General features: G+C 34.0%; 1 pseudogene across 1 annotated transcript; it reads right to left on the bottom strand.

The window, feature by feature from the left end:
- Window positions 1-876: 876 nt before the first annotated feature.
- On the bottom strand, window positions 877-5,332 carry LOC149212631 (disease resistance protein L6-like; annotated as a pseudogene). The gene is made up of 4 exons (XR_016250779.1): window positions 4,456-5,332; window positions 3,270-4,353; window positions 2,854-3,129; window positions 877-2,715 (listed from the first exon to the last, which is right to left on the bottom strand). The product of XR_016250779.1 is annotated as a disease resistance protein L6-like (transcript).
- Between the last annotated feature and the right edge of the window lie 9,793 nt (window positions 5,333-15,125).

Genomic DNA, 15,125 nt, shown 5'->3' with positions numbered 1-15,125 from the left:
AATTATTTAGAAATAAATTTAAAAAATGAAATTAAAATATCATTTTAAAGCTTCGGTATTTGCTTCAACTCTTTTGTGTATTTGCGTCAAAATGTATTGGTATCTACGTTATAATAATTTAAATTCTTAATAATATTTATTTAATTTTATTTTGAATTTGAACTTTAACGTGTATATAAAATTCACAAAAATTACAATCCTACCCGGTGGGCGTTCACACAACCATACAATAAAACCACTTAAACCGACATATCACTTAAACCACTTAAACCGACATACCTTTATCTATAGAAAAAGTATCCCTACATATAAAATGAATAATCACCGGGACAGTAAAGCAAGATGTTCAAAATAAGAAACTCTGTGTCACTCGAAAGGGATTTAAAACAATTGAATAAATAGTATTTTTCATACGATGAAGTCTTCCTTCAATCTTTGCTGCAATTCCTCCACGACGCCCCACTCCCACTGCAGTTTTGGACATCCAGAGGCATAAAGTGTGTCCAACGAGCCCAACTGTTCAACACCTGCCAGGTGTTCTAACTCAGAGCACTCCCTAACATCTAGCAATTGAAGCTCTCTCAACTGCGCCAGGTGTTCTCGTGTTTGCAATTGGATTAATTTGTTCGAAAATTAAATTAAAATGTCATTTTAAAGCTTCGGTATTTTCTTTAACTCTTTTGTGTATTTGCGTTAAAATGTATTGGGTATCTACTTTAAAATATTTTTAATTAATAATTTAAATTGTTAAGAATGTTTATTTTATTTTACTTTGAATTCACAAAAATTACAACCCTTAAACCGACATACCTTTATCTATAGAAAAAATATCCCCACATATAAAATGAATAATCACCGGGACAGTAAAGCAAGATGTTCAAAATAAGAAACTCTGTGTCATTCAAACGGGATTTAAAACAATTGAATAAATAATATTTTCATACGATGAAGTGTTGCTTCAATCTTTGCTGCAATTCCTCCACGACGCCCCACTCCCACTGCAGTTTTGGACATCCAGAGGCATAAAGTGTGTCCAACGACCCCAACTGTTCAACACCCGCCAGGTGTTCTAACTCAGAGCATTCCCTAACATCTAGATATTGAAGCTCTGTCAACCCGCCAAGCGATTCTGGTAGGCTCTGCAGCTGGGAGCAGCCGTACAAGCTGAGAGTTCTGAGGCTCGTCAACCCGCCAAGTGATTCTGGTAGGCTCTGCAGCTGGGAGCAGCCGTCCAAGTGGAGCTTTTTGAGGGTTGAGAGGCTCGTCAACCCGCCAAGCGATTCTGGTAGGCTCTGCAGCTGGGAGCAGTGGTCCATTTTCAGAGTCTTGAGGCTCGTCAACCCGCCAAGCGATTCTGGTAGGCTCTGCAGCTGGGAGCAGTGGTCCATTTCGAGAGTCTTGAGGCTCGTCAACCCGCCAAGCGATTCTGGTAGGCTCTGCAGCTGGGAGCAGCCGTCCAACCTGAGAGTTCCGAGGCTCGTCAACCCGCCAAGCGATTCTGGTAGGCTCTGCAGCTCGGAGCAGTAGTTCAAGCGGAGAGTTCGGAGGCTCGTCAACCCGCCAAGCGATTCTGGTAGGCTCTGCAGCTCGGAGCAGTAGTTCAAGCGGAGAGTTCGGAGGCTCGTCAACCCGCCAAGCGATTCTGGTAGGCTCTGCAGCTGGGAGCAGTGGTCCAAGCTGAGAGTTCCGAGGCTCGTCAACCCGCCAAGCGATTCTGGTAGGCTCTGCAGCTGGGAGCAGTGGTCCAAGCTGAGAGTTCCGAGGCTCGTCAACCCGCCAAGCGATTCTGGTAGGCTCTGCAGCTGGGAGCAGCCGTCCAACCTGAGAGTTCCGAGGCTCGTCAACCCGCCAAGCGATTCTGGTAGGCTCTGCAGCTCGGAGCAGTAGTCCATGTCGAGAGTCTTGAGGCTCGTCAACCCGCCAAGCGATTCTGGTAGGCTCTGCAGCTGGGAGCAGTGGTCCAAGCTGAGAGTTCCGAGGCTCGTCAACCCGCCAAGCGATTCTGGTAGGCTCTGCAGCTGGGAGCAGCCGTCCAACCTGAGAGTTCCGAGGCTCGTCAACCCGCCAAGCGATTCTGGTAGGCTCTGCAGCTGGAGCAGTAGTTCAAGCGGAGAGTTCGGAGGCTCGTCAACCCGCCAAGTGATTCTGGTAGGCTCTGCAGCTGGGAGCAGTGGTCCATGTCGAGAGTCTTGAGGCTCGTCAACCCGCCAAGCGATTCTGGTAGGCTCTGCAGCTGGAGCAGCTTTCCAAGTTGAGAGTTCCGAGGCTCGTCAACCCGCCAAGCGATTCTGGTAGGCTCTGCAGCTGGACGCAGCCTACCAAGTTGAGAGTTCCGAGGCTCGTCAACCCGCCAAGCGATTCTGGTAGGCTCTGCAGCTGGACGCAGCCTACCAAGTTGAGAGTTCCGAGGCTCGTCAACCCGCCAAGCGATTCTGGTAGGCTCTGCAGTCTGGAGCAGTAGGACAAATCGAGAGTTTGGAGGTTCTTTAAACTGCCAAATGAAGCTGGGAGCGACTTAATCTCTCTACAACCTTTTAACTTGAAATAATTTAAGGATTGCAGACGACAAAATTCATCTGGCAAGATATTCAGACCAACTGATTCATATCTGCTGTTGTGCAAGACAATCTTTTCGAGATAATTCAACTTTTCAATGGACTTTGGAATATTGAGAACACGACCATCAATTTCCAACTCCCTAATCTGCACAGGTGCCTGCAATTTCATATTTTAAATTGGGCTTGACACTGGATGGCACAATTTCTGTAAATTGTGCTAGAACAAGTAAATTTTTATAATAAAGGTCAATTGAAAAACGCAAAACTTTAGACGAAAACAAAATCACATAATTACCTGGCATTCGTCTGTCCAGATTGTTTCAAACTCCTTCCCCTTTATTTGTAAAACTCTTAAATTTTTCATTAAAATCCATGAAGGCAGGGAGGAGTACGGACAGTTAATCCAGCGGAGCCATATTAGTTCTGGTGGCTGAGCAACATTGAATATGCGTTCCACACAATCACCTTCTGCCTCAAGAAGCTGCAACCTGCCGGTGGGTTCCACAAGGCTTTTAAAATGTTGTGGAGACCATTCCGAGCCATCACTCGGAACAGCGCTAACTCCACGCACCTAAAACACGATTGATCGATATTTATGCAAATTAGATGAAAAAACTCAAAATTTACAGACAATTCACGCCATAACGGCATTTCAAAATTTGATATCAGAACATTATTTTCAGTGTCACTCTAAAGCTTCAAAATACGTACAGGTGAGTGCTGATAAAGAAGGTTGTCAGTTGGACGCCAAATACGACGCCAACAGTCTGGAGGCTCTTTCTGCGCCAGGTCTCTGCCCATATCCCTGAGGTGGTCGTGCATTCTTATTTGATTTTTTTCGTCTAACTCCACAAGACACCTGTTTTGTAGATTCCGAAAACCCAGCTCTCCTTCCCAGCCAGATCCGTCCCATATCCTTATCGCTGTGTCTCTGTCTTTGTGTAGAAAGAAACAAGCAATGTCTAAGAATATGTGCTTCTCCTCTTCCTCCAGACCGTCATAGCTAATTCTGAGTCTGCTTTGGATATCCGTGGGAAGTGCTTTGGAGATTTTGCGGAATTGGGCATGCCAATACTTCAAATGTTTTTCACCATGCATATGCGCCCCAAGCACCATGAGAGATAGCGGCAATCCATTACAGGCTTCCAAAAACAGATTAACTACTTCTTCAAAATCCACATCTGGATAAGATTTGTCAAAGGCGTGAGAGCAGAAGAGCTCTTTCGACTGTTGCGGATCCAGTCCTGTGAGCTTGTATATGCACGACTCTACAATTCCCCCTCTTATAAGAACATCCATATTACGAGAGGTAACTAAAATCAAGCTACCGGATGGCAGGACATCCTTAGCTGGTGAAAGTAATGCATTCATTTGCTTAATATCATCTACATCATCTAAAATGATGATAGCTTTAGAAGCTGCGAGATACCTACTCAGCATCTCTATACCTTCATCGATGCTGTTTATCTGCCCATTCCATTGAGCCAAGTCCTTAAGAAGCTGACTCTGCAAAGAAATTAAAGGTTTGTCTCTAACATCAAATAAAAAACAAGATCTATTGAAATGTGATCCCCGACGGTTAAATATTTCTTTTGCGAGGGTTGTTTTACCAACCCCTCCAAGTCCTACAATTCCTATAACTCTGGTCTGCTCGCTTTGCTGCTGCAAACACATTTCCCTTTCAAAATCTTCAATTTTCTGTTCCAAAGCGATTGGATATTTGGAAACGTGGAGCTTTCTTGGAACTCTTTTTAAGACTTCTTCCACGATCTTTTCCAGGAGCTGCTGCTCGTCACTAAACAATATCCAGAATACAATTGCTATTCAGAAATTCAATAAATCTAATACTAGCAAATTAAAGTTAAGACTAACAGAGAGAATCGAACGGAGTTCTCACCCATTATAAGATTCCAGGTCAAAACCGCTTATGTCTGCAACATTAAAAAGAGCGTCCCTCCACTCTTTAATAATATTGGGGTCATATCGCGGCTCTTTTTTACCAGTTTGACGGTGGATTGTTTTCTTTTCTCCAAGCTCGCGCAGGGATCGAGCATACACACCATTTTCGCCCCTCGTAGAGCAGAGCCTGCGAAGAAACCACGGGAGCATGCGAAAAACCCACGGGAGTATGCGCAAGACTCTAGCATACAGTCCAGTTTCGCTCTGCGTCCAACGGAGTTCTGATGGCTGCACATGGTAGAAAACAGGAATGATAGTTGCCTTCGACTTCAACATCAATACGAGTTCTTTCAAACACCACACCGATTCTGCATATCGGGGAGAGAAAATAGCAATGTGAACGGAGGCTGTTTGAATAGCGCCTTCGATTTGACAAGTGAGGCCATCTCCCTCTCGCAATTCTTCAATGTCCAAAAATGGTCTGAGACCGTGTTTGCAAAGGCGATTGTAGAGATCGGTGGCAAAGGGTTTCTTGCAATCTGGACCGCGATGATTAAGAAAAATATCAAAAACATTGTAGTTTTTGTTGGCATAAGAGGTGGATGAGGATGCCATACTATATTCACAGATTGAAATTACAAGATCGTCTGGTTGTTCTGAGGAGCAAAATGGCTACCAGAAGATGACCCAAGTTACCACTACTTCACTTAGCCTTTCTTGCGCTCTGTCTCCCAGCGGATGACCCCAAGTTACCACTAGTTCACTCGGCCTTGGTCGCTCTCTGTCTCTCAAAGTACTTGGTAAAACAAAACCGCTCTGAAATCCGGTAGGCTTCTAGGTTTTCTCAAGAAACGGAGTCCACCCTTAACATTGAATGAAATTTATGACCTCTTTCCTTTAATTTTTTTAATTTATATAAACGATGCGATGAAAGTGACGCCGACGCGTGCCAGCAATTTCCGCGTTGAGTGCACATGACCTATGGTTTGGTCTGCACGAACCTGACAACCACTGGCATGGTACGACATAATGGCGTGTCATAATTTCACATGAAACGTTATTCTCGATAAATTCTAAACTTGATTCTTTGGAGAAATTATTTTCTTAATCTTGATTATTTTGGGAAGTGACCGGGGAAGTGGTTTGAAATTCAATTTGAGATGTGTATTGGAATTATTTATTTAATTTTGATTCTTTTGAGAAAGTGGAAGGAAAATGATTAGGAAAGTGGTTTGGAATTTCCTTTTAATGAAGATTTAGTGCATTTTCACCTAGGCTTTATCGTTAGTGCACCGACTACGTTTAGTGGATGTCGCCTTCAAAAGTTGGATTCTTTTGGTCTCTGAATTTTTTTTTTTATGATATTATGGAGAAGAACTCTGGATTAAGTAGACACCACATATTTCAAAAGTTGGATTCTTTTGGTTTCCGAAACCCTTTTTTTCTCATATTATGGAGAACAACTCCCATGTATTGACATAAAGTTGAAAACCACTGTTTTAATAAGTATTTTGATGGGATATTTATTTGTAGGATGAGACTTAAATATTTTTGGATTTTTAAGTGGTTAAACTTCAATTTGAAATTAGCAAAAAAATATATACATATTAATTTTTTTTTTACTTTGGCATGTGTAAGTGTTTGTTTGTATTTATCTGAATTTAAAATATGATTTTTTAAATAAATATAATTTATTTATTTATTTTTTAAATGTTAAATTTATTATTTATTATTTTATGTATAAAAATATGTTAATAATCTAATATGTAAAGATATTTAGTAAAAGTAAAAATATTTCTTATAAATCATTAAACAATTGTTTTAAGTGATATATTTTTTCTTAATAATTATTTTTACTATCTATTATATTTTATTTATTATATTTGAAAGATAAAGTAATGTTTCTACTTTAGTAATTATATTATTAAATTCTAATTAAATATTAAATCACTAACATGTAAATTATTATATTTGAAAGATAAAGTAATGTTTCTACTCTAGTAATTATATGACTAAATTCCAATTAAATATTAAATCAATAACATGTAAATGGATAGTTACAACTAAATTAAGGTAAACACCCTTGTTCATCAATATTATTCATTTTAAATAATTAAGATAAAACCATAGTTTCAAAAAGTTTTATATTATCTTCAAATTTTTAATGTTTAAGTTTCTTCATAATACTTAAAATATTTCATTTTTTTAAACTACCATGAAAAGCTTTCTATTAATAAAAAAAGAGGTACATCACACATACACATTATCAATACAAACACCATCATAAAAAGAAGAACCATTTACACCCTAAAGGACAACATTACAGAGCTAAAATTAGACCATTATCATTTTCAGTCGACCACGCCACCAAAAGCCCGCCATTGGCCAGGGCAAGTATAAACACAACGAGAAATAACAACAAGTATGTACCAAATCCGACAGTGATCATGCCAACTACTTGAGGTCACAAAGACCTGAAGAATGAATTACCAAATACAAGAGCAACAACAAACTACGAGCAAAACAAAAAGAGCCAATAACTAAACGACCCATGAGTGCATGCCACAATTTCCAGAATATCCATTAAGCCGGTAGAAAGGGAAATATCCAAAATTGGCCATGATACCCTCCCAATCAATATCACCTTCATGCCATAATCAAAACGTGCAAAGAGAAAGTACCAAGATTGAGCCATCAGACCATATAGAGTCATCATCTAGAGACTGTGACCAAAACTCCAAAAGGAGGCCAAGGAGTGTCAGCACTTTGTGCCATGCAAACCAAACGAGAAGGTCCACCTAAAAGGAAACATCTTTTAACATGGCAGAACATGTTGCTCCGTAGCACTCTGGCCACTGCAAATGCAATTCATATCATAGAGCCAAACCCCTGAGATAAACCAACTTCACCCACACTCCACAAAACCACAAATAACAATGACACCACCCAAGCCAAGGAGAAGGAAGGCGAGCATACAACCTCACCTCCTTTCCCACAAATTAAGTACCCTCACCACCCCAAATACACAAGCCTTCATTTAAATCGACTAGACTTGTACTACATATTCTAACACCCTCCACCAATTTTCTACCACCCCATAACAAGTTTGATCCATCTGTCGAGGGGGCACATCTCACAAAGAGTCTCCCTTAACATTAGTAATACCACCCATCACAAAAAAATATTTCATTCTTTGAATTAAAAAATATAATAAAAAAATAATACAAATTATTAAATTAAAACCAATCTATGAAAGAATTCACTATCATTTTCAAAATTTTACATAAAATATTTCACTCTTTAGACATAAAAGAATAATAATACAAAATTATTTGAAGATAAAAATGAGTATGTCCACTTCCCCATATTTATCATAGGTTATGTATTATAAATAATAAAAATAACATTTTATTTATTTATTGTGTGTAAATCATTATTTTTAAAATTATTTAATTTTATTATAATTTTTGGATTGAATTTTTTAATAAAATGATAATAAAGAATAAAGTAGGAGTGGATTCTTTTAGGGGAGAAAACTAATTTTAGGAGGTGAAACACTTTTTCTCATACACTTTTCCAAATAGAATTTATTGATTATAAATTTTTGAATTAGGTTTTGTGATAAACTGATAATAATGTATTTTATTAATATTTATTTATTAATTTAAAATGTTAAAGAAAAAGTTATATATATATATATATATATATATATATATATATATATATATATAACCAATTTTAAAAAATAAACACTTTTTTTTACACATGTGAAATGGTTCTATTGAAATTTAAAATTAGATTGTGTCTTTTGAGAAATCTCATCCCAACTGCTAAACAAAAATTAAATGAATTGATAAAAATTAAATCCATATTAAACTTTAAGTGGTTCAAACCTATCTTAAAAACTAAACATGATAAAATTAGAAGAATTAACATTTTTTTAAATGAATAGTATACTTAATTTACTTTTTCATTTTAATATACACCACCTGTAGGTTGGTCTCCATGAATCTACCTTTTCTTCTTGTAATCAAGATATCGTGGATGACCACTGGCATAATTTGACATAAAAACATGTCATAATTTACACAAGAGGTGTTTTCGATAAATTCCTTTCTAAAGGTTCATTATTTTTAGAAAGTGGAAGGAAACTAACAAAGATAGTGGTATGAAATTTCATTTAAAAGCTGTATTTTATTAAGCATCTCACAACCATTGCCTTTACCTTTAGTGGGTCCCACACAGATGGCGTAGATATCATATATCTCAATAGTGGATTGCTTTGTTTGAACCAGTGCTATATACATAAAGACGAGAAAATTAGTCATATCAATACTTTTTCCTTAATCAAAATTAAGAATATAATTAAAAAAATTAAATATATATTTTGAAATTATTAAATACTTAATTTTATTTATTTTAAAAATTTTATAAGTTCAAATATTTTATTTCAATCGACTAATTTAAAAATCAAATTTATTTGACCAAGTGTAATTATAATATATATTGCCTATAACGAGTTTAATAAGTATTTTAATTTAAAATTATGAATTTTTAATTTTAATTTTATTTTTTTTTTAAGTTTTGAAACAATTTTGGGCATATTTTCTAATTTAATTTATCTAAATTTTGGAATTATAAATTTTGCTTGTAAACTCTCTATAATCCAAGTACCTCATAGGGTTTTTAAGGTGTTTTTTTTGTGTAAATTATTGTGTTTTGTATTCATTATCAAAACGAAAGATTACATCAATATCATTTCCAGACCTCTCAGAAATACAGACGAACCATAAAACCAATATCACCCATATCAAATAGACATTAAAGCATCAATATCCCAATATCACCCATATCAAATAGACATTAAAGCATCAATATCATTTCTAGTCAGAAATAAAAATGAACCTATAAAACCTGTATCACCCATATCAAATACACATTAGAGAAAAAATATGCTCATTATATTAAATAAAGATCAAAGCTACAGGTAATCTCAATCTATCTATACCATCAAAACATAGAACCAACTAAATTAGAAATTCCTCATAATTGAAACCACATAACACTTGTTCAAGGGTTGCGAACAGGAAAATAATATCCAACAAGAACTGAAAATCCTTATCCAAACAATTGTAATCAACGTCTTCAAAAAATAACCAATACTCCATAAAAACAAGAGCAGAAGCATCCACAAGCACACATAACCATAAAAGAATACAACATACCATTAATAACCTAGGATTTGCAAGATTTTTTGTGCCAAGAGGATACAATAAACAACAAGAACCTCCAAAACAAAAGCACTATGGTTATGGTTTTTTCAAGGTGTTGAATCTATATATGTAGTCAAAAACTCATTTTAAACAACAAAAATTACTATTTGGCCAAAAACAATTAGCCATACTCTGGCCAAAAACTTAAAAATTGTACCATGTTTAGACAATGACAAGTTTTTCTTAGCATGTGTAAATGTTTGTATTTACTTACTATTTATACAAAATACAATATTTTTTTAGTAAATAAATCGTTAAATTAAATTTATTTACTTTTCAAAGATATTTGATAAAAGTGAAAGTCCCTTGACAAATCATTTTAAGTGGTATACTTTTTTTTAATAATTATTTCCACTATCCATTATGTTTTACCTATTTTATTTTAAAGATAAAATAAGATTTCTACTTTAATATTTATATATTAAGTAAATTCAACTAAATATTAAATCACTAACTAAATTCAACTTTTAGTGTTCATATTTCTTAATTATACCTAAATATTTCATTATTTGAATGAAAAACATTAGTTAAATAATAATTTATATTATTAAATCAAAATTGATCTTTCAAAGAATTCACTATCATCTTCAAATTTTTAATGTTAAATTTTCTTCATCATCTTACTTTAGATATCTCATTTTTAGACATAAGCAAATAATAATACAAAATTATTTGGATAATGAAAAAGAACACACTTGGTCTCTTATTGTAAATTATAATACTTGTATTTTATTAACAAAACAAGATTACAAAGTTTTATGTTTCAGATCTCACCTACCATTATATATCATAAAACTGAAATAACCTACAAAACGAAATACCACATAAAACATAGAGAAAAATGCTCAATCCATATCAACAAAGCATAACACCACCAACCCATCAGGCTCACAAAAGACATATCTTCTATGATCACTGAGTTATAAACCATAGAGTTGAAGCAAACATATTGAACTGAAATCAACATAATAAAGCACAATCTTCAGTTAACCAATGCTGAACACGCCACCAAGAGCATATATCATCACCATCTACGATCATAACCCAAAGAAAAACATAACCTATAATCCTCCTTATGGGAGACAACATAATGCACATGAAACCAAAACTAATAAGCAAAAAGACACCATCCACTAAGTAATTTAGAACCCATAGCAACCAACATGAACAGAGAGCCAACCATCTATGTACGAAGCCAAATATAATAACAATTAGCCTCCATCCATATCAAAATACATAAGAGAGAACCATAACCTTGCTTCCCAAACTCATAACCAACCATAAGAACACAAACAAATCGATAACTACATAGAGCCACTAACAATATCATCAAATGCACAACCATGTTCAAAAAGCATACCAGAGAAACAAATCTCCACATTATAATCCAAACTTACTGGCCACATACCAAAATTGACTACAAAAGGACATGGAAGCCTACCATATCTAATCATAATCAAAAGAGGATATTGCAGATAGCGCCTAAGCACTAGAACCTAAAGGACCTTTGAGGTCACCAGAAGCATAATCGCTCTACAGAAAACCCTCAAGTCAGGCCAAATGAGAATCTATATTATCTAAACAAAACCTTTGATTATGGAGCATGTGTTTAATGTCCTCAAATCATATGTTATATCTTATATTTAGTAAAAGATAAAAAAAATTATTTAATGTGTAAACAAATATTTCAAAAAAAAAATGTTTTAAATATATTTTATTTGTTGAAGATTATAAATTTTTGGGTTGACTTTTATTATAAAATGATAGTAAAAAATAAAATATTTGATTAATTTCTACATATAAATTTAGATTGTTAGAGATGTTCAAATTATCTTTTATGTAAGAAAACTAATTTTAGGAGGCGAAACACACATTCTCACACACTTTTCCCAACGTGTTTCATTTGAGGAATAAGATTGATTATAGATTTTTGGCTTGGAAATTTTTGATAAAATGATAATAAAGTATCTTATTAATGTCCACTTATCAATTTAGATTGTTAGAAATGTGTTAAGTCCCTTTTATGGAAAGAAACCAACTTTAGCCTTCCCTCTCTCACACACACAATAGTTCTATTGAGGTTTAAACCTAGGTTGTTTCCATGAAAAAACCTCATCCGAACCACAATGTATATATGAATTGATAAAAATTAAACCCATATTAGACTTCCATGGAGTTCAAACCTATCTTATAAGTGGAACACTGTAAAATTTGAAAAAAATCGACATTTTATTTAACAATTTTTTAAGGAATGGCATTTAATTTTTCAATTGAAGTATAATTGTTTTTCGAATTTTTTGGTTATGAAAAGATTAGATGAAAATATACCTTTCAGCATAAAATTAAACTTTTCCCTTCAAATTTCATCATTACTGGTAAGTGTTGTAAACTGACAATGCATTCAACAAATATGAAAACATAGAAAATTCATAAGTTATATCTCAATAATAATTAGAGTTTATATTCCATTTCATATCAAACAAGGAGATACATATTCTTTTGTTCAATGTTAGAATTAATCACCCTAATGTAGGTTGTGAGTGTTGTAAGTCACACTATACTTTAAAAGATAAACATACATCATATTTGTAAGTGAAAAGTTCATAATCATCACTTGTATTGTATTTCATATTAAGGAAAGGGACACTCTCATGAAGTGTTAAAATTTGTTTATTAAAATGTTGGTAATAAAGTATTTTGACCATAATGTGTTTAAACCTCCATTGGAAGCTCAAGATACCAATGTCTATACATGACCCACATGTCATTTTCATGACCAAAATCATGTCTCATGTACAACACACATGATAACATATTATTTCACATCATGTATGACACACAACATATCATATATACTCTTCTCACATACAATAGATGCGATAACATTTGCTCATGTCTCATATATGATAGACAACATAACATATAATTCTCACACTTGGCATAAACCATAACTTACATTTAAATATATCTTGTGGTGTGTCTGTGTGGTTGTCATTTACTAAGAATAATCATACAAGGATGCATAAATTTTAGCATAATTACAAATTTCACATAAGTCAAAGTTGAAACCAATTAGATTGAACATTATCCTACGTTAACAATAAGTAAATTAACTTTATACATGCATTTTTGACATTTAAATAAATTTCATAACATTGTTACTATGCTAATAACTTGATGCCTAAAGGAGAATCCTTCATAACCATTTAGCATGTGATAATTTACCATATCCATATGTTGATATTGTATCATGGCCGCACATGCTCTACATTAGCATTGTCAACTTTTATTTTGTCATATATCACAATTTATCTTAATCTTTCCAACCTAGAGTTAATCCTAAAGTAGTTGTCAAAACTTGTTGTAATGCAAACTCAAATCACGAGTTATTAATGGTAGGACCGATTGTCCCAAAAAGGAGGAGCTAAATCATCCAATCCTCTTGGGGCATTACTCTACACCATTTTTCAATGACCCTATGACTTAAATGTTGCACAAACTCCTTATAGTGGATCTCAACAATTTGATGTTTTTGACCCCATAAGTTGAGTCATTCAAATGGAACATTAGTTTTCCTAATTACATGGCATCACCATCACAAATGAATTAATGAAACTTCATTTGGGTGCCTTATATATATACCCTAGACATTGGCAATGATATAAAATATATCACTAAAGTTTTACATAAACACAGTTTCTCTTTGACCTTTGTAAACACTTTGAAACAAAGATTCATTATTTATGACAATTTTCTAAAATTAAACAATAATACAACTAAAGAATTCATCTCTTCTTTTGAGAAACTCTTTTTGAAAAATATGTTTGATACTATTTTTGAAAAATTAATTATCAATGTTATAGTTATATATATATATATATATATATCCAGAAATCTTATTGGTTCATCCTACTATTTAGTTCCTACTATTTAATTGGAAGTCTCTCAAAGAGCCCAACAAACCCAAAATGTCTTAAATGCTCAAATGAAAAATAAGATTTATTCCTCATTCTTGTTATAATATTTCTCACCTATTAATCCCTGTATATTCTCCCCATTCATTATAAGTTTATATGTTAACTCTCAAAAAAAAATTACACAGGACAAATTTAAAGGTATTTATTATAACGATCATGAAAAAATTAAGCATAAATGTAAGGTGAGAAAAACTCTTTATGGCATTTTGGAGAAATTGAAGTTATGACTCCATGTAATATCTCTCCGGTTGTCGAAACATTCTCCCATCGAATCTATAGGATGTGGAACCGCATATATCCATTAATGCCTCAACCGACATTCTATTTCCAAAATCCTTATATTGGTTGGCCTCATCAAACATCGTATAGTCATTATCTTATTTTACAATGGTAAATCCATAAATTCATACATCAATGTGTAGCCCGGGAGGTACATCGATATAGCCATGTTGTAAACAACCTATTGATCATGATTTTTCAGTGGGGAAAAACCTATTGATCATGATTATTAATGGAGATTCCATTAAATGCAGTGGTCATTTTCAAATGCGCGAAATTATAGTTTGAAAATCAACAATTTTTTTTATTGAAATGGGTGGTTGTGATATATTCTTAGGTGTTGAATGGTTATGGATATTTGTTGCCATCATCATGGATTTTAGTGATTTATAATCAATTTCCAATAAAAGGGGCATCACTACACTTTCAAATGAACCAAAATTAATTCTATAGATATCATCAACTCCAATTATATATAAAAGATTCTTAAAAAGGGGATTTAGACATTATAGTTCAATTCAATGCCATTGGGTTTTTGAGACACCTTCTCAACCCATCCATGTTGACATTTAGTTAGTCTTTTCCAAACATTAATTTAGGTTTGAAACTCCCCAAAGCCTACTACCCTCCCAAGGTGAGCATGATCATTTTATTATGCTCATACTAGGTAGTTGTACACCTAATGTATTCTCATATCACCATCCTTTTCCCATAAAAATGAGATCATAGAGATAGCTCATAAATTGCTAATCATTGGTGTCATTTGCCCATTACTATCCTTTATTTGTCACTAGTAGTCATGGTCTTCAACATGGGAAATTTTAGAGGCTAATATTCACGGTCTTCAACATGGAAAAATTTAGGGGCTAATATTCACAAGTGGGCAAATTTTCCATGTTTTTTTCCAAAAAAATATCTGCCAATTTCTATTTTTTATAAAACTGATTTGTCAAAAAATTGTCTTATAAAATTATTTTACCTTAAAAATCACCAAAATTTTATGTAGACTAATATAAAATCATTAGAAATCTAAATATTTTTACAAAAATATTGTCAAACATTTAACAATTTGCATATTAAGGACTAGTGAGATTCGTCAAATTTTGGTTTGCGTGAATGTTTTCTTCTTGTAGTCAAGA

This window comes from Pinus tabuliformis, chromosome 1_1 (assembly GCF_031772625.1).
Source record: "Pinus tabuliformis cultivar Carrire ecotype Pingquan chromosome 1_1, CPIR1, whole genome shotgun sequence".
In the NCBI taxonomy this organism is placed as follows: Eukaryota; Viridiplantae; Streptophyta; class Pinopsida; order Pinales; family Pinaceae; genus Pinus; species Pinus tabuliformis.
Note: the sequence above shows the minus strand (reverse complement) of the source record. Positions and strands in the feature narration are given on the sequence as shown.